The sequence below is a fragment of the Xiphophorus couchianus genome, chromosome 3 (genome assembly GCF_001444195.1).
Source record: "Xiphophorus couchianus chromosome 3, X_couchianus-1.0, whole genome shotgun sequence".
Taxonomy (NCBI): Eukaryota; Metazoa; Chordata; class Actinopteri; order Cyprinodontiformes; family Poeciliidae; genus Xiphophorus; species Xiphophorus couchianus.
Window position 1 is genome coordinate 9,840,784 of NC_040230.1, and position 18,587 is coordinate 9,859,370.

The 18,587-nt window shown below is 37.6% G+C and overlaps 1 long non-coding RNA gene across 1 annotated transcript; it reads right to left on the bottom strand.

Annotated features, from left to right (window-relative positions):
- Positions 1-3,277: 3,277 nt before the first annotated feature.
- Positions 3,278-17,593, bottom strand: LOC114142328 (uncharacterized). The gene is made up of 4 exons (XR_003594992.1): positions 17,439-17,593; positions 4,681-4,762; positions 4,087-4,210; positions 3,278-3,991 (listed from the first exon to the last, which is right to left on the bottom strand). It is a non-coding gene; the product is annotated as an uncharacterized LOC114142328 (long non-coding RNA).
- Between the last annotated feature and the right edge of the window lie 994 nt (positions 17,594-18,587).

An 18,587-nucleotide genomic window follows, 5' to 3' on the forward strand; every position in this document is an offset into this window, starting at 1 on the left:
GTATATCAACTTTTGAAGTGTATTGTGTTATTTTTTCCAGAGTGAAACATCACTTTGATTTCCTCCGAAACACATTGTTTTAATAACGCAGGTTTTTTTGTCCATCAGGACCAGACGTTGCTCCTTGCGGCCAGATCAATATTTCAAAGCTGTCGCTTTTTGTGTTCCAGAGAAACCTTTTGCCTTCAAGGTGCAGCATAACTTTTACCTCATTATGAAAGGTGCACTCGGCAGTTATTCTTCACGGATCACATCTGGAACCCTCCAGAATAGTAGAGGAACACTTTAACTTCAAAGCTAACATTAAAAAATGCTTGGAAGTTAGGGCCTAGGGTGTTCATCAAGCATTATTGATGACTAGGAAGGAAAACAGTGCACAATTTTCTAACTTTTACTGAATCTCAGGATGTACAGTATAGAGTACTTATGTCAACACATATTCATGGGTTAGATTGGCATTGACCTAAATCTGTTTGGAAGTATTTTTTATTTTTAAAATTAAAAACTCTTCTTACCCCAGAATGCCCGGAACATTAGCTGGAGATAGGCACCAGCATCCCTCCCGGCCCTGCTAGGGACAAGGGTATTAGAAAATGGATGGATGGATGGATGGATGGATGGATGGATGGATGGATGGATGGAAAAACTCTTCTTTCCACCATTTACTTTCTACTTTGCATTGATGAAATTATGCTTGTGGTTGATTCGTGGCAAAATACGGAAAAGAGTTCAAGTAGTTTTAATACTTTTGCTAATTAAATGAATATATGACTTAATTCAGTCATATAAAGAGGAGTTCAGAGCGATGCCTCAACTAAGGCCAGTTGTGATCTGTCTACAAGCAAAATTATAAACTCAGATAATAAAAGATTAAAAATGCATCACCCAATCTCTGTTATAGAAACCGCATACATAGACGGAGCAGTAGTAGCTGCTCCCCTGACACTTTACATGTCTTGACTCAAAAGGCACGACCATTACATCACTCACAGGCACGTTGCTTTTAAAAGTTTCCTGACTCATCCTCTACTCATTCACTCACTATGCACATAAATCAAACACAAATCATAATCTGTTGAATGTAATCAAACCAAAAGATGTTGTTGCAGCATGTCCCGGAAGATGGAAACTGTGTAACTCACAATCACAGTTTTATACATAATTCACTGTATGGAGTGAATTGTAAGACCTTCCACTTCCACGTATTATTAAATCCAGTAACCACTCATTTTGACTTGGTGCTAATTTCACTGTGCAACTCTGTCTGCACAGTGGAAACTGTTGCATTTTTGCACTTACAGCTAATAAAAAGATGATACTTAAAATTAGAAAACTACATCAGAAATGTGGGTTTATATGTGCTTAAAGGTTATGTTTGAAATATGTGTTCTTGGCTTTTGCACTGTAACCATATGGTTTCTAGGTTATTCTTAAATAAACTGTTTTGTTAAACATGTCACCATAGAGCAGTCTTTAATAGGTTGTATTTGTGTCAGCTTTAGTCCTATAACAGCTGTTATATTTCCCTGTTCATTATAACGAGTCATTTCTGAGGTTCTGTGTTTCTAAGCCTTCGAGTGAAACCACACGAGATGGACACAGTGATTGTCGAGTCAATAAAAGGGGAAAACCGCTGCAGAGTAAGAACCACAACTCCATCTTCACTTCTTCTGTTTGAGCAGCGATGACAAAAATATAAAGTCCTCTCAATTATGCAGGGAATTATTTCTTCATCTGAAGGGAGCTGAGGGAGCCACTGGAGCATGCTTAGACTGGCTTATATACACACTTCTACAACATGATGACTTGTTTCATGAGGAGGAGAGAATGTGAAACAGTGTGCCCCTGTCTCTGAACATATATGGTGTTCAAACAGAGGCAGGAAGAGTGCGCAGGTTCAGCCTAGGACCAGCCACATCCTTCCTGGCTTTCTCTATATCTCTGTCCGGCATACTCTGCTTCTGAATTATGCTTCCTGTGCAACTTTTCCATGTGTGCTGCTGCAGAGCATCCAAACTTGTTGCATTTAAAAGACAGAGAGCAGTAAAAACAAAATACTGGAATAATAGGGGTGTGTGCAAATGTTTCACAGTAATGTAGTGCTCCATTTGATCATACAAACAATTTTTCAGAGCTATAAAGATTAATGGTGAAGTGGTCGCATTTAAATATAGATTAAATTAGATTCAATCAAATTCAAAGTTTAGTAACTCTTAAGTGGAGAATGCTAATAAATATTTGTTGAGAACTCAAGGTGGCTCTGTTTATCATCTCTGCATATCAATAACAACAAATTGTGTTGAAAGTTTTGCAATCGAGTCACTAACTAAATGTTGCTACCACAGGAGATCATGAGTGTGTTTCAAATGAATGATTGCATCTTAGTCCTTGAACCATCACCTCCAAGTTTCATCACAGCAGGCATGCTCTCTGTGAACGTAACATTATTAAATGAGGAAAAAGTCTTCACATTCTTTGTTTTCAGCACATTTTTGAGAATTATTTTTCCCATTTCAGGAAGACAGTCTTCAGTGCACATCAAATGTATTGACATGTGTGGATATCAATTTTCAAGAGTTCCCTTATATTCTCAAATAGATTTACATTCAGACTTTGTGCAAGGCCATTTTATGAATGTACTTTGGTGTATTTTGAGGATTTCATTTTTGTAGATGGTGAACCTCCGCCAGTCTCAAGTCTTTCCTATTCTATTCCTAGTCTTTCAAGACTGCCTGGTATTTAACTTTATCCTTCTTCACATCAACTCAGTGCAGCCCGCCTGTTCATGCTGAAGAAAGCATCTGAATAACCTTTTGCTGGTTTTCTACAAAGACAAAGACAAAGTAACTAAGATTCTCCCACCTGAACTGTGGATTGCTTTAGCTCCTCTACAGTTATCATGGACTTCCAGCCTGTTTTTCAGATTTATCCATTATTTTCTTGGCTGCTTACGCAACCTCATCTTGGCCAGTTTGAAGTTGTTCCATGTTCTTTTTATCTTTTTATTTTCAGATGTTAGATCAAACTGTGCGTCATCAGGTTTACAACCCTTTAGATATTGTTTCATGCTGTTTTAAATTTATTACTTACCTGCCTGCTGTTTTTCTTAGTAATCTTAATGCTGATTATCTCACAAATACATTCTTCAAAGAGCAACTGTATTTATAGTGAAATAAACTTACACACAGCGAAATACTAGATAACAAGGGATTTAAATACAAATGCACACCACATGTTTCAGATTACTGTTTGGAAAAACATTAAAAAGCATCTTTCTAGTTTCTTTCACTAGTGTGAAAAGTTAGTTTACAAAGTATAAACTGAAGGGGTTCAAGTAAAAGTGCACTTTTATTCAGTCGCAGATTTCTAGTTTTCATTTTAAGAACAATTTCAAACCCATGCAGATTCTTTTAATGTACTTGTGTCGCTCTAGCTCATAACATCCCAATAAAATTCACTGGAGGTTGTGGTTGCAACATGAAAAATGTGGAAAAAATTTAAGGTATGGAAATAGTTTTAAAAGACCCTGTGCCAAACAAACTATATTTAGTTTTAAATCCTTGTTTTTCATAAATGGAGAAAAATGTGTCTGTGAAGCAAAATGGGAATTTTTACATGTGCTTGTAGTTGTAAAAAGATGGGTGTGCTTACTTTGGTGTTTGTCTTGTAGCCCATGAGTGCACACATCAGTATTTGCCCATGCTTGTGCGTTCACCCCCGCTGCCCTCGAGCAGCGCGGAGAATGTCAAGAGTTTGTAAAGGCTGTGGAGGCAGCTTCTGTGTGGGGAGAATGACTCAGCGCCGACCATGATGAGAAAAGACAGCTTAGCAGTAGCAGAGCACACTGCACCATCAGACCAGGGCTGGGTTTGAATATTGCATTAGAAAAGTGGAGCTTTCTTGTGCAAAACCCCCGAAGGATCCATGGAGCTCCAGCTCATCTCTGGCTCCTCTTGCTGAATGAAGTCAGCCACAGTCCGATGATGTATGTCTATGGAAATGACATATTAGGTAGGTGCTGCTGCTGTGAAGAATGGAGAGATAAACTGAACTTCTGTTTTTTTGTCTGTGTAAGCAGTGGCTCACCACAGAGCAGCACTATGAAGCAAGCCCAAAACCACAAAACCCAGTGAATAAAGAGGAGAGATGGCTGAGGGAGTACAGCAGTGTTCAGATCTGCATATTAAAATCAGTGAGATGCTAGGAATTTCTGGAGGAACAAAAGCAAACATTGGTGTTATTTGGACCCATAATAAAGTAAACAAAGATTATTTCTTTTTTTTAAAATGCAAACAATACAGCTGATGAAATGTATTTGATTTTCTCTGTTTTGTTTTTTTTGGCAAACAATATGTTTTAGCAAATAAAGGTAACCTGGGTAAATGCAGAAAGCATTACCACCTAATAATTTCAGTTAAAAAGGGAAAGTTGGTATTAAAACCAACCAGTCCCATGTAACAATATAACTGTCTTGCTTCTTTAATCATAAAGTAATGATGATTAACTGCATTTCTTTTGGTACAACCAGCCACACTTCAGCCCGATTACTGCCTGGACTGTAAAATTAAGAAATCACTTAAATATAAACCTTTTTGACAACATGAAGTAGGTGAAAAGATTTCAAAAAGCAACACATCATTCTAAAAAAAAAAAATCAAGAATAAATGAGTTACAGTGTACTTTTATATCTCTCAGTCTGTAAAGGATTCCAAAGTCTTTCTGAAGCTTTAGGACTCTGACCAATCGCAGTGAGAGTCCTTATCTAAAGATGGAGAAAACATGGACCATTAGTTAAACTTCCCAGGAGTAACCAGTCTATCAAAATTACTTCAAGAAAGCATCGACAGCTCATCCAAGAGGTTCCAAAAGAAAACAGAATAACATCTAAATCTGCAGCAGACAAAGGTTGACCACCATTTACCAGTATGAGAGGCTAATGATGTTGCACATAAGGCCAGGTTGGTTGAAAACAGCCTTTTTTAATTTCACTCAGATTATTTTTGACAGAATATGAAAGTAGTTTGAAGATCTCAAGCATGTAAGTGTGACAAAAAAACAAAAACAGAAGAACCCTCACTGTGCCAAATATTTTTTCAGCACACTATTTTTTCTAATAGTAAGGGAGAGAAAAATAGACAGCAGGGTCAAACACATTTTAATTGTTAAAGAGACAAGGCCTCAGGCTCATCCAGTTTCCCAGCTAATCATCATCTAACAAATGAACACAAAACACTCGACCAAAGCTCAACCTGCTGCATCTCTGAACATTAACCACAGCAGGGTTAGTCACACACACACATGATAAACATTTGGAAAAGGAAACACTTTGATGAATATTCATTTAAGTCACAATGCCAACTGAAAAGCCAAGCGTGTGAGCAGGCACAATAGACAGAGCCCAGAAATCAGCCCTGCCCACCGATGGATTCCAGATAAAGATGTCATACACTCAAGTGTGTGTGAAAAACATCGTGACAGGAACTTAAAGTGAAAATGTTGCCTAAGGATGGGAAAAAAGAGATATATTTTTTTTTTATTGGAGTGGTCCCTACTGAATCATCCTGCGCAAGAACGCACACCTTTCTTGCCGCAGGCACAGTCAAGGTGTAGTTGTGTAACCCTCCAATATAAGGCGACGTCACTAAAAACACTCATGTATTTCTTACTGCCTTTGGAAAAATAAACCAGGTCTATCCAGATGTGTTGAGTGTCTGCTGCTGCAACATAGAAACCCTTCTCTTGTCTAGACCACAGCATCTGTGTCTGAACACAAGGGGAGGCACTCAAACAATGAGCCATTGTCATCTGTCTCTTGGTCAAAGCAACAGCAACAACAAAGGAGGATGGCAGGAAAACAACAACTGCACTGTTTTTGGAGGAGATTGTGGTGATACTCTATGCCAGTGATTACAAACATGTCATGCTGCTCATCGGGGGACATTAAACCACAAACCCTAATTCTGAAGAAAATACAAGGATCTTGTGATGTGGTGCATCTGCATGTGTTTGCTCTTTGGTGGGTAGAACAAGTCATTTTTGTTCTTACATTTTTTTATATGAAAAGGCATTTGCACTTAATATGGGCCATATTATAATAAAAAAGAAGCATTAAAGCAACTTAATGGGCTAATTTTGGGTTAGACAAATCCAAAGAACATTGCTGGCCCTTTATTTCTGTAGAGCAAAACGCAGTGAGTCTGCACTTTGAGATTATTTCATGCTGTATATGGTAGGATTTCCTTGGGTGGTGATGTTGATTTGTGTGCCAGAACGTGTAATTTATTAACATGCTCTAACCTATGGCTAAATCATTACAATAGCAGCATTACATTGCACTTTGGTTAATTTAAAGCCTCATTTTATGTAGATATTTAAAATGTGAGTCTGGCAGAAAGAGAACCTTGTTAGTTTATAGAGATTTACCCTCCAACACCTGAAAAAAAGTCAATATATTACACAATAGGCATTGGATAATTTTTAGAAAGTATCAGTCTAATGTTTTAGCATTTTTTTAAATTATAGATTTAAATTTTAATGAGTATGTATGTGCAAGTCTAAATCAATTAACAATTTTATTGTGATTTTATTCTGGTAGTTTATGTACAAATTAAACAGAAAATTCCACTGAAAACAATGTATGCCACTGTTCATAAAATCTCCATTTATCTGAAAGATATCCAAATCTGTACTAGCATTTTATCCACAGTTTCCAGTAAAACTTTTAATAATATAAAGCTATTTGTTATATGACGGAAGAAAACATTTTATGTTTTCAGATTTTACTTCCTGTATGCATTGCCAAAAATGATTCATGTTCCTGGCAGACTTAGGTTTAAACTAATCATTCAATTTGACCAAATTTTATATTTTTTTTCAATTAATATTCAATTATATAGACATGTCCTTTCATTGGAGCTCATAGGATCATAGGAATGCAGGATTTAATTTGTCTTTTTTTCTATGCATGTTAGATTTATATTATTGTTATCTATGCCCTAAGAAAACTTCAAACAGTGAGACCATTCTTCTTAATATTAAAACAAATTATAGTGCATGCCTTCAGATTTATGATTTACTCAGATTTACTCAACTTAATTTTAAGCATGTGGGAGAATTTTACCCTCACTTGGTTGTGTTATGTAATGGTACAATTTGAGCAACTCCCATCCAAAGTATGGGTAGTGTATAGTGATGTAAAATTTTATAATGAACAACAAACTATACCATAGGAGTGTTTGCTTGCCTGGAATGATGTTCCACTCAAATGCTTGACTCATTGTGATAAATGTGGTCATACAAGCAGTGAGTCAAGTGCCAGAGACATGACGCTTAACGCTAAAAAGATAAGAAAACTTTATCAGAGCAATTCAGAAAACCACTTTAGATATCTAAATTGATTTAAAACAGCTTTGCAAAGGGATGAATGTCAAGTTAAAGATGAAAAAGTGAAGAAAAATTAAATTAGTGAAGAAAACAATAAAGCCTCATTTAAAGAGAATCATCACTTATATTGCACAGTTGACTGAAGCGACCAGAATCTCACTCATGTGGGAAGCACTGAGCTGCACTGAGCAATTCATCATTCAACTGCATTTGTCCTGTTTGTTTCCAACCTGCAAATACTTCACATTCGGAGAATAGACACTGATTCAAACAGAATCTAACGTAAGTGAACAGTGTCAAGACAAAAACATTCTGAACACAAAACTTTATTTTCTCTTGTTATATGTCAAATTAATGGTGGTCAGGCAACACAAACACCTCATTTCATTCCTCTACTTCCCTTTCTGTTGTGTTTTTTCTGTCTCTTGGATGTTTTTAACTTCTTGCTAAAACAGCTGCTGTCCAGCCAGGTTGGACTCCCACTCATGCAATCTGTGTGTGGACTGAGTGATAATGTCTGAAAAGGTGGGTTTGGCTGGAGAGACACAAATTTATTGCAGGTTTGCTTTTTTTTTAATCTTCTGAAGTAAATGTGTTATTGTTTTACAGGAATCCTGAAGTTAGCCTGTAGATAACGTCAGCTTTTCTAGGCAATTTTCACCTCTTAATTTAAAGCATCAAAAGAAGTTTATGATAATTTATTCTAAAAAGATTTCCAGGGTATTTAAAGGAGAAACAGACACACAGCATCACAGGTTCTCCACCATACAAGACGCTTTTGTTTTACACCAAACCCATCTGAAGGGTTTGAGCCTGAAAAGTTCAGTCTTATTTTTGACTAATTAAAGTCCTAGTATCAATAAATAAAGAAAACATATTTGTGATGGTAGGAAAGAAAATAATGTGAGTTGCATGACTCTGACATGTAGTTAATGTCTAGTGCTTGCCATGGAGATTTAATGACCCTCGGAGGAGAAAACTGTGACTTTAGAGATGTTTTACTTTCCTTAGCAACCCCCTCATTGTGCCTGGGTCCATGTCCAGTCTTATTTGCCAGAGTTCTAGTTATTTTATACATCTGAAGTTTTGATTTGACTCAAGATATAAGCAAATTAGGGTGAGAAGCAATTACACAGAGACATTTTATTGTGATCAATAAATATTTGACTGGGTTGAATGGTGTGTTCTAAAAATCTTTTCTGTTTTGAAAGGTGGCAGAAAAACTTACTTATGTGTGAATGTGTTTATACTCCAAGGAAACAGGAAGTCGTGGATTTCTAGTTAAAACAATTAGCAAGCCATGACTAGAAATTATGTATTTATATTACATTTTGTAACAACTATTGCTTAACATTTTCAATTTATTAAAATAAAAGGTTCAATTTCCTAAGATTTTGATTCACCAGCTGCAATGAAATACATTCATTACTAAGGATTTTACTTATATTCACCAGGTGTCCATAAATGTAGAGCAATTTTGTTAAGAAGGTTTTTCTGTCCCAAGAAGTGGAGGATTGACTTGTCAAGTTGGTAAATAAACAGGTTCTTAATGGAAACTTCTGGTGCGTTCTGGGTTTTGTCATTCAGTCACTGAAAATGAGGCTGTCTCATTTTGGAGTGATGGGACAAAAGAAGAGTCAGTCCCTCCTTCCTGTTTATAGCCTCGCTGCTGCTAATGCTTTGTCTCAGGAGACGCCATTCAAACCGCCAGCTGATAAGAGCAGGACCAGAAGGGTTAAGAATAACAAATAGGACAAACTGATTAGAAAATAGAGTGGAGATCTCCCACAACTAATCTCTTATTAGTGATATCACAGGAGCAATCTTGTAATGTAATCTGTAAACACGGTGCTACTTGTGTCCTGGAAAGTATTCACTATGGCGGGTCAGTTTTGTACGATGTAATATATTTTTGTTATACATTAGCAAAAGCCAAACAAAATATTGTTTGAGATAAATGAGATTACAGGCAGCAGAAAACCAGTCACAGGACAAAAAATGTGAATTTTAGATCTTGTTTGGGAGAATTTAAGAAAAAATAGAAAGATGTTTGAAAAAATACTTAGATATTTAATTTAAGCATATATTTAGCAGATTACATTACAGAAAGTAGAGGCCTTTTCTATTGTTACACTATCTTTTTTATTATTATCTTGGAGTCTGACTGCTGCTGGACTGAAGCAGCTTAAAACAAAAAAACCAACATAGAAAACAGATCTGTTTTAATTCTTGCTGAATACCACATTTCAGCTGTGCAACAGTACACAGTGGAGATCACACTCTCTTTGTGATGCTTCATGCATTTTCAATGAGAGACAGAACCAGACTCCAGGCAGCCCAGCCAAGCATGCACACTCTGCGTCCATGAAGCCATGTAGCATAAAGTCAGACAGAACGAGGTCTGGCGCTGGACTGCTGAAGTAAACCATGGATTTCCTTGTAAAAAATGTTGCCTTAAACATGTGTCACTTCAAATACCCCTCTATGGTGTAAATATGCAGACATGCACACACATGCAAATCATCAATCCAATGAGGGAGATGCACCATCACAGATGTTGTCAGATATCATACTGAACATGAAGGATAGTTAATTGCCTTCTGATGTCAGCAGTTAATCAGCTTCTGCAGAGCACTTTAGAAATCCTGTAGATTTGTATATTGTTATGGTTTATACATATTTATTTGTAGTATTAACAGGACGTTTTTGACCAATGTTGTCAGAACTAGATTAATGACGAAAAAGAGCTGTCAGTATGAGTCATAATGCAATGCGGTTCATTTAAGCTGAAGCTCTTAGAGAATGGTAGAAAACATTGACCCAATCAGTCTTGTGACCTTTGAAGACAACATGGTAGTGGGAGGTCTGAGCCAATGGGGAGAAAACAGGGTCAAGCTTCATTTCACATTGGTTTGAGGGCAAAAAGGTATCATGTCACCATCCAAGGGACTTCTTTTTGGCTTCCAATAAAATGAGAGGCTTTTTTGATAAATGATCAGGATTTACAGCTGGGTTCCTTATAAAGGACTGTGTAGCTGTGAATTTTAACGACAGCACTCTGTGGTTTCCTTTAGTCCTCCTTGTTGAATCAGTTTTGCACAACAGTATTCAAGTTTAAACAGTTGAGATCCAAGCTGTCACCCACAGATAAAAAAGACAGTTGTTTAGGATGTTCAGAAAAAGTCCAGGAACAACCAAGGCTCCAGTCTATCATAAACTGGAAGATGACAAAACACCAGTGTCAGCATTCACAGAGATGTGATTTCATATCAACATGAACTGAGCCATTGTTAACAAAGAGGCTCTTGCTTCAAAACTGAAGCTCCTTCAAGATCAACCCAATTGTACATTTGGCCATACGAGTCAAATGTTGAGAGGAGAAAAGTTTTATGGTCAGAATAAAAAAAAGATCAGACTCTTGGCCACAGTACTGGCAGCTGTCAAAAGATTATTCTCACGTCAATGTGTACGCTGGTTAGGATTCTCATAAAAAAGTAATTTCAAGCAAATGCTACATAGTTTGAGTCTTCAAACAAAAAGAATGTTTGAAGGTGTCAAAATGAGGCTTTCAAACTTGTAAAAAACATTGCCAACAACATAGTGAAGGTTTCTTTTGCTGCCAGTGGTTCTGTTGCATATAGCGCAAAGTGGGTGGAATAGTGAAGGAGGATTACCTCCACATTATTGCCCTTTCAACAGTATAAGTGTCCCAAAAACCCTTCTGAATGGAATGCATTGTGAAAAAAAAGTCTCTAATTTATGGTAAAATACCGGCAGCTGTGGTTGCCAGAATTTTGCAATATTAATACAGTAAAATCCGTATAAATACGGATTTGCTTCAGAGAAATACTACACAGGAAGTGAACTGATAATAAGTGCCAGTGGCTACTTGCATCTGAAGTCTGAAGTTGGATCTCAAAAATAGAATGAAATTCAGCTCAACTATTTTCTAGTTACAAATTAGAAAACTAAGAAGATTTAGTAGTTGTATTAAATGACTAATCAGTGCTAAAATATGATGCAAGTGACTCGTCCTGTTTAGATTGTGAGTAAGATGGAGTTTTCACACTCAAACCTAACACATGTTGTCCATATGTTTCGAGAAGTGTGTCGCTAGAAGCCCACGTTGATAAATCATTGCAGAGACTCAGGAGAGAAGAAGGTTATGAATAATTGGCACATGTTTGCAAATGAGCATATCCCACATTTTTCCCCGCTTGGAAAACAGAGAACATGAGCTGCACATGCAAAATGTGAGCTCAACGACTGAGTGGATGCGTTCACATGACTGCAAGTTTTTAAAGACTGAAGGAATATGCAGCTGTGCAACTTTAATGTTGATCTCTGATAATTAAGTCATGATTTCTGACTTTAAAATTCCATTTAATATCTATATTTTGCTGTAACGGTTGGGGAAGATTCCCATTCTACAGGAGACAGTCACAGTACGCAAGGTTGCACAAGTTAAACTGTGTTTTTTTAAGGTTTATTACTCCCTCTAAGCATTGTTGAAATTTCCTCTGTACGTCAACGACTGCACACCAGGCAGTGGTCCTCTTAATGGGCTCATAAAGGGTGTGAGCATGTCAGATCCTGGCGTCAAAAGCAGTTGTGTCCAGTTTAACGCAGGCTTCTTGATTTAATGGCTGTGTGACATAAGGCATGGTAGTACCCTGAGGTTATCTGTGTCTGGAGCCAGACTTGGAATCTGCCCATCAGTCCCTGTTTACCCCGTTCTTTAGTCTCACTCCTTAGTTGCTCACAGTGTGGGCCAGTCCTCTCTTTCTGCACCCTTAGAGAAGCTTGAGCTGGTTCTCAAGCTGCTGATTAGGGGTGCTGGAGATTCCTGCAAAAAATTCAGCAGATCAAAGAGCTGAAAACAGAGCCAACCCAATCAAAGTAAAATTTGGAGTAATTCTCCAAATTTTCATTTAGATTTCAGAGAATGTGATTTTGATTAAGGTTGATGGTACTGGGAAAAACGTCTCGCTTCAAAACGGTGCAGAGTTAATAGTCTGGACCACCTCTGTGACTGACAACCACAAAGCATTGAAAGGCTCACTGAATGCCAGCATCAGGATCACATTTACCAAATAAACAGCATCAGAAATCTGTGAGCATAATGAACTCCTGCGAGGGTCCACACACACAATTTCCAAATTCCCAGATGGGGTACATAATGAAAAACTCTACTCTCTAGACCCAGCTGCTTAAATTGAACAAGTTAACATGAAACATTTGTTAGGGTGGGGGGCGCGTCTTTCAAAAGACTGTAAATTTATTTGCCCAGGGCCACAAACTCATTAGCAGCAGATATTCTCTCAGAGGGATTAACATCACATAAAGCTGAACATTTGGATTTTGAGTTTGATAAATGGTTGTAATTTAAAATCAGGCTCAGTCAATTAAAGGAGAATTACATTTAAGAGCACATGTCCTCAAATTTACAGCTTTTCCCTTTTAATAAAAATAAAGAAGAAAGAAAGAAAGAAAGAAAGAAAATTGTGAAAAATGGGTAGCGGAGAATGCAACCAAAATGCAGAAATTATGTGAAATTATGTTTGGAATGCCAAACTTGTGCGTTAGTGTACAGGACAATGGCCACCCAAGATCAAAAAAGTGATTGCTAATGACTTTAGAAAGTGGAGATTTAAATGCTCATGTATTGATTGGGGAGGGATCAGTCAGCAGAAAGTTTGACAACATGAGCTTGGAGACCCAACAGACCGGTGCAGCACAGAGAGATTTAAAAGCAACGTAGAATGAGCTTTAGTAACAAAAGCTGTATGAAGTAATATTCTGTCTGCATTCAGGCTACATTGCTGCTGCAGTTCTGTTTTGCCTCTGCATGCTTGCGTGATCTTCTTTCTCCAAACAACTATGTTACTAAATATTTTATCAGGAAGCCATGCAGTGATTATGCAAGTCTCACTTTCCATCAGTATTTAACTACACTGTGGAAAAGCAGCTGTCAAAAGATTATTCTCACGTCAATGTGTACGCTGGTTAGGATTCTCATAAAAAAGTAATTTCAAGCAAATGCTACATAGTTTTGGGTAGGAAAGACATATAACCTAATGATATACAACCAGTCAGCAGTTGCAGCTGAACACCCTTCACTTGGTTGAGTCACATTGAAAAAGAACTAACTGCAGCAGCTAATTTTCATTGATAACCATGTAGGAGGAACATTTGAAGGGAGGACATTGAGTTACTTTCTAAAGAGACCACTGTATATTGGCAAATGTTTTGGATTGAATTAGGACGCATGAAAAACCAGTTAAAAGATCAAGCAGTCAATTCTTTGCTCAAGCTATCTGTAACAGCTGTGACAAACTGTGTTGTTTCCTCCTTCTTTGGCTTTAGATTGTTCACAACCTTGGATCCGATATTGTAATTGAGGAATTTGATTATTCCTTAATAATAATCATCATAATTATCCTAGCAGAGAAACATTTTTTAATGTTGAGCTTTGTGACAATAGTGCTCAATCCCTTCCTAAGTCAACAAAAAGCAGCCACACATCCATCCAATGTATTTCATTAAGAAAAGTATTTTAGGTCAAGAAAAGTTACAAACACTTGCACTTCATCCATTTAAGATACTAAATATTTAGTTTCGAAAGGTTGACTAAAAAGTCTCCTTCAGGTAAATGTAACTAGAGAAAAGCTGGTTGTGATTTATTTAATTCTTTCAAGATTTAAAGGTTTTCAAGTCCAAGTTTTTATTACTTGTGGTTTTATGATGATTTGGTCTAGTTGTGATATCACCAGTGACTTGGGACAGATGCTGTTTCCCTGTTACTATCATCATCCAACAGGTAAAGACCAGTTTGGCAACTGGGTGTGAAAGCGTTTGGCCTGTGGACAAGCTCCTGTGCTCCAGCACTCATAAAATGGAGCTACGTGTGGTAAACACATGGCTGATCCAAACGGTTGCAAAATCTTATTCATTAAAGTTTTAACCTCTTTCAACAGCACCACATGTTTCAAATTATATCATAAAGCTTACTTTCTATCTTGTACTCCAAAACAAAAACATCATTGCTCTGCTCTGAATTATCAGCTTGAGTTTAAATCAAGAACATGAAACGTCTTTGTGTGCGAGCCTGATCGGTAACAAACGAGAGAGCAGTGAACCGTGCCACATCACCACAGTTCATGTCCCTACAAGGTGCAGCCACTTAGCTCAGTGTTTTGGGACAAGATAGGTGTTGGCAGGCTGCAGGTGCTCACATCCGACCACCTTACTGCTCAAAAAGCAGCGGCACTGTTTGAATAAGGTAAGAGTGAAGCTCCACATGTCCTCACAGGCTGAACCCTCACATGCTCAAATACCTGTGTTTCCTGTTGAGGGACAAGCACAAAGAAAGGTCAGACAACTAGCCCCGGGGGAACAAAGGGATCCGATGATGAGACCTCCATCTTCCTGCTGAGCAAACCAGTGAACTATCAGACTCTGGTGAGAGGAACAACATCCTCATTTACGTCACAAATAGTTGAATAACAATAGAAATTATTAGATCGTAATTTTCCTTAAATAAGACCTTTTCTTGGTTTGTGAAGTTATGTTGGGAATTTAATTCCATCTGCAAGCCATCTTTTTAAGGTAACCCATGAATATGGTGTAGCTCATAGGAGGCATATTGCCCTGGGGACAAAGGTGGAAACTATTTTAATTTTACCTGATCTCTTTGACTTAGTTAAGCGTGAATTTTCATATTTTAAAACCCTCTTTTGTTCAAGATAAGATTTTCTTTTCTGTGGTTGTCAAGTGGCAGATTTGTTTGTAGTGCTTGTGTTTTTTGTTTGTTTTGTTTTTTTTACAACTACTTGCTTCTGAAATGAAATCATGCAATGGATATATTACTGCAAATGTATAAGAAGGTGGTGAAATGGTACAATGGGAAGATAACTTTGATGTAATGTGTTATCAGAAGTCTGCACAGCAGCATGGTAAATTATTGTTGGAAAAAAACTGTGAAACCAGTTTCACCTCACTCAAAATATTTCACTCTATTCCACAGTGCAAACTTGAAAAATACTAGTCTACTGATTAATACTCATGTGTCTATGTATCTTGCAATTTCAGTGTCCTGTGAGGATATTTGAGTAAATATTACCCCTTCTAATACATGCAACACTATAGCATGTATAGAGTAGCATAATCTTTTGGTCTGAAGTTAATATGCTGGAAATTTTAGTGGCATTAACATCCTAATTCTGAGACATCCCAACATATCTGCCAGTGCTTCAAATATTGTGGAAATGCTGAACAAACATCATAGCAATGACCCACAATAACATTAATGAAACTTTTGCAATACTGTGCAAAAACGTTGTCTGCACTGATGAAGATCCACTTCCCTCAAGAATGCTGGAATAGAATCTAACTATAGAGAATTAGTTAGATTCTCTATAGTTTTTGTGTCAACAATACATTTTTACTGTACTGTAACCAGTTTTGGTGGAGGGGGTTGAGCAGCCATAGTCCCAACACCCCTCTCTAATGGAGCAGCTGAATGACTCCCATGCAAGAAATAATCCCAGTCTTTCCTGCATTTATTTTAATAATAAGCCTCAAATGTTGCTTTGGCTCATTAATGTTGAGATCTTTTGGGCTGAACTGAACTGACCTCTCAGTTTTCATGACAGCGTTCTCCTCAAAGTGCCAACTTATCCTCTAGTGAGACCTTTCAACATCAGGGGGGATTTTTAGATGTTCTGCCAGAGGTTATGAATTTCCAAGCCAGTTATAACTACCTCGAGAATGTACCACTGTTAATACACAAATCTTGGTTTTTATTAATGTGAAATACTGTTCATATTATAATTCTTTGGCTCAGGTCTAACACTTTGTGGCTGTCCTCAAACATGCCCTGCAGAGACATGCCAGCAGATGGCTGAGATCTACGTCCCTGGATTTCACGTTCTGCCAGGATTTAGGTTTCATCCATCAAACCAGTGGCATGTTGAAGCTTAATCACAACAAAACTTCATGTTCATCCAAACAACTGGGCAGAGTCAGAAATTTCAACAGCTCAAGACTTCATGAACATCTTCTTTTCTTTCTTCTTCTCAGAGAAAGCCTGTGACCATTAAAGCAAAAACAATGCCAGGGTGCTGGGTTCCTCCAGCAGATGTAAACCCCAAACAAAGGCTGTTGTATCTGACAGGAGAATGGTGGGGAGAGGGTTGGAGGTCAGCACAAAGGGCAAAACAAACAGCCCAGGACACAGCAGTGTGAGGATGTTGAGGTCAACGGTTCGGCCTTCAGCCACGAAATGTGAGAAGAAATCCAAAGATGACAGGAAACGACGACCACATAGGACCTTAAGTAAATATTTATTAGTGCAGTTGAGATAACTTTGAAAAAAGAATAAAGCCTCCATCTTAAGCAAAATTGGAAGCTTTTCCATAGGTGAAAAGGTTATGGGCTTTACTTAATGTAGAGTAATAAACTGGACAGTATCTATCACTTCTTCACAAGCATACTTGATTAGAAAAATACACAGAGCTAATAGCAGGGCAGTTGTTAGCACTGTTTTTTGCAGCTACAGAGTTTTGGGTTCGAATCCGGGCCTTAAGATTTCTGCACTCAGTTTCCCCATGTAGGCATTCTCTCTGAGAACCTTTCAAACAACAACTGGATGCAAATTTCAATTAACTTTGATCTTTTCAGACATATGGTAAAAAAATACTGATTGAGGGTTTGGATAAATATTATTTGAAGGCATGTGACAGTCAGTAATCAATGGTGTCATATGGAAGTAGAATATTGCCTATAGACTTTGTAGAGACATTTTGCTGAATTTTCTGGAAATAAGCTGAAGATAATAAAACATGCTCTGTGTTGGTATGAGTCTATGTTTCTGCAGATTATTGTATAAGACATTCAATATGTCAAAAAATTACAAAGGCTATCAATATAATGTATCACGTCTGTAAGATTGATGATATGCCACCATAAATGTCCCATTGATTTCTTAAAAGAACAATCAGTCACTCCAGTGATTCAAGACATCATAGCTTTAACAACGCAGAACACGTTGTTACCTTGGTAAGTCCAGAACAGGCTGGTGTCTATTTCGGCTCGTTTGCTGGTAACAAGCTCTGCTGGCGGCAAAACAAGGAGGAGGCAGATGAAGAACTTGTCGAACTTTATTTCTCTTCTTGGCAAAAACGGACAACTACAACCACGCCACCGCTCGAGTCTCTAACAGCTAACACACTTCACTCTTCTTCTAAAAAAAAACAAAACAAAAAAAAAACTTCACTCTTCTTCTTCTCCGTGCTCTTACTCATTGCTCTCTACCGCCCCCCCCCCCTCCCACCAGGGAGCGGAAGGGCCTGTAACAACGTGGTTGATTGCACAGGAGATTTATCTATTTTTGAAAAGTAAACTATATTCAAAACATCAAGGACATAATCACCTCACAAAAACCATCAAAGATGGGTGAGCAGCTCAAAACTTCAATAAGAGGAAAAACTGTTGTTATGTAATAACAATTTACCAGTTCTCAGAAAATTAGAAAGTATATTTAAAAGTAAATTATAGGGTTACATAATGCAACAGGTTTCAAGTTGTAAAGATAATAAACTTTGTCAGTGGAGAGGCTGGGAACAATTTTCTACAAACTGGAGACCATTGCGAAGAAAAAAAAAAGTTCAAATAAATAAACAATAAGCTCACTGCGCAAGATGTTAACAATGTGTTTATCTCTGCCTGATTACAAAATATGTTTGTGACACCTATATTTAGGGAAATCCAAAAACACGAATAAGGTTTAAGAAATGATTCATACCCAGGAAAACAGACTTCTTACATAATCAAATCCAGGCAAAGCGAACAACCTCTTTATCAAATTTGAACCAAGAGGACCTAAACCCCCCTCACTATTGAACTTACTTACCTAAAGATAAAGTGCAGCTCCAGAATTTCTCCTTCTTTTGAGGGCACTTCAGATGATTACCTATGTGCCTCCAAATAGGCACCACATGGCTCACAAAGCCCACTCATCAGGCGAGGCCATGCCAGCAAATGGTCCAAGGTGGGACGGGGCAGGAAGTTGGCCCGAGAGGGGTTTCCTCCCTTTGAAGTGCCAGTAATCCAAAAGTCTGTGTGAGGTGTGTGTGTGCATGTGTGCATTTGTGCTGCTCTCATTGTGAAGACTTATTTGAATTTCTCCTTTTTTTTGAATCTGT